At 35.2% G+C, this 1790-nt stretch overlaps 1 protein-coding gene across 7 annotated transcripts in view; it reads left to right on the top strand.

The window, feature by feature from the left end:
• LOC106869551 (IQ domain-containing protein H) overlaps positions 1–1790 on the top strand; it is a 616433-nt gene that overhangs the window by 556499 nt on the left and 58144 nt on the right. The window lies entirely within an intron of this gene.

The raw sequence follows: 1790 nt of genomic DNA, 5'->3' as shown, positions 1-1790 counted from the left end.
AAAGCAAGACTGGACTAACGTGGGCTGGCAGGATGATGAAAAAATTGCAGAGTTGAAATTGGAGCAGTTGAAGTTGCCATTGTTATCATTGGAGTGCCTCTTGGTAGACAACATTCTTCGTCCTTCCCTCGGGTGCACAAATAGAAAGACCATGAGGACAGCCAATGTACAGTTGTGCGTGTGAGAATACTTGCTCTGTCAGATTCAAACCAACCGCTTGCACTGATTGTCCCTGCACCTTGTTGATTGCCATGAGAAAGCAGAGTTTGATGAGAAATTGCATCTGTTTAAACTTGCAGGTCGTATCGGAGTGGGTAAGGGACATGGAAGTTATAAGTATGTCTTAGCCAGCGGGTAGTTCATTCAAGATTGTTGCGTACAGAACTTGGGCGCACAATTTTTTGATAATCATCCATGTACCATTGCACATTATTGGAGCATCTAAATTCCTTAGAAGTTTTAGGGATTCACACAGACACACACACACAGACACACAGACATACATTCTCAATTTTATATGTATATAAATTATATATAAATATATTATATAGATTCAAGATGAATATGGTACTTAAGTTTAGGCACCAGAATTAAGTATGGTATTATTCATACAATTCCAAAAATAAGGTGATTAAGATCAAAAATAAGCAACAAGGATATCCAAAGTTAATGCAGTACGATCGTTTCATGCGACTCCATTTATTTAAGCAATGTGAACATTACATTAAATGGAAAATGCAGAGCAATCCTCAGTTGCATAAAGACAATGCCTTTTACATTTAATGTAATGTTCACATTATTTAAATAAATGGAGTCGCATGAAATGATCGTACTGCATTAACTTTGGATATCCTTGTTGCTTATTTTTGATAAATATATTATATATATCTTAATATATAAAGCTGAAGTTGTGTGTCTGTGTTAAGCCTTTTTAAAAGTTTATAGAAATCCACATTTTCCACTTTTTTGTAAAAATTTTTACATCAATGGAATTTTCCAGTGCAGTAATTAGATTTTTTAAATTCCGTTTACTTTGTGTGATATAAGGGAGATTTGGCTTTTGTTTCCAGCAACTTTTAAATTACTTCCATTCTATCTGTACCGGCGTTCTTACACATCGATCACGCGCTCGACATATAATATAGAGAGTAAGAGTAAAAGATGGAGAGAGAGAGAGAAAGTGATACATACAAGGTCATAGATTAATTTGGTTTAAGTCTATTCTTTCCTTCTATCCACCTTTTCACTCTTACTTCATTCTTCTTCCTCTCTTCCATTTAATAGCTTTCTTCTATCCCTCTACCTCTAACATATTTTTCATAACATAGAAACGTAAAAACACACACAACCACACATATGTGATCTGTGACAACAACACACACATAAACACATGCACACATCAACATTGTAGATATAATATTTAGTTTGTGTGTGTTTCTTATATAAACACGCGCACACATTGCTATTTTATAACTGTCTTCCGTTCTTACTTCCTCTCTTTCTCTCTCTTCATTGCTCCCGTTCTCTATTCCTTTCTCCCCCTCTCGCTTCCTCTCTCCCTCTTCTATATCACTCTCTCAAACACATACGCGCACATGTACACACAAGCATTCACTACAATATAACTCATGTTCGTCAATGTTTTGTAAATATACAAACTACGGAGCTTATGTAGACAGGACAACACATTGCAAATCAGTGAACTTCATTAGAAATGTGAAAACTACCTACCCTGCCATCTGTTATAATTTTTTGTTGTTCTGTTTAATATATACATAAATTATGCCTCT

The sequence above is a fragment of the Octopus bimaculoides genome, chromosome 12 (assembly GCF_001194135.2).
Source record: "Octopus bimaculoides isolate UCB-OBI-ISO-001 chromosome 12, ASM119413v2, whole genome shotgun sequence".
NCBI classification, from domain to species: Eukaryota; Metazoa; Mollusca; class Cephalopoda; order Octopoda; family Octopodidae; genus Octopus; species Octopus bimaculoides.
This window is presented reverse-complemented; position numbering and strand designations above follow the sequence as displayed.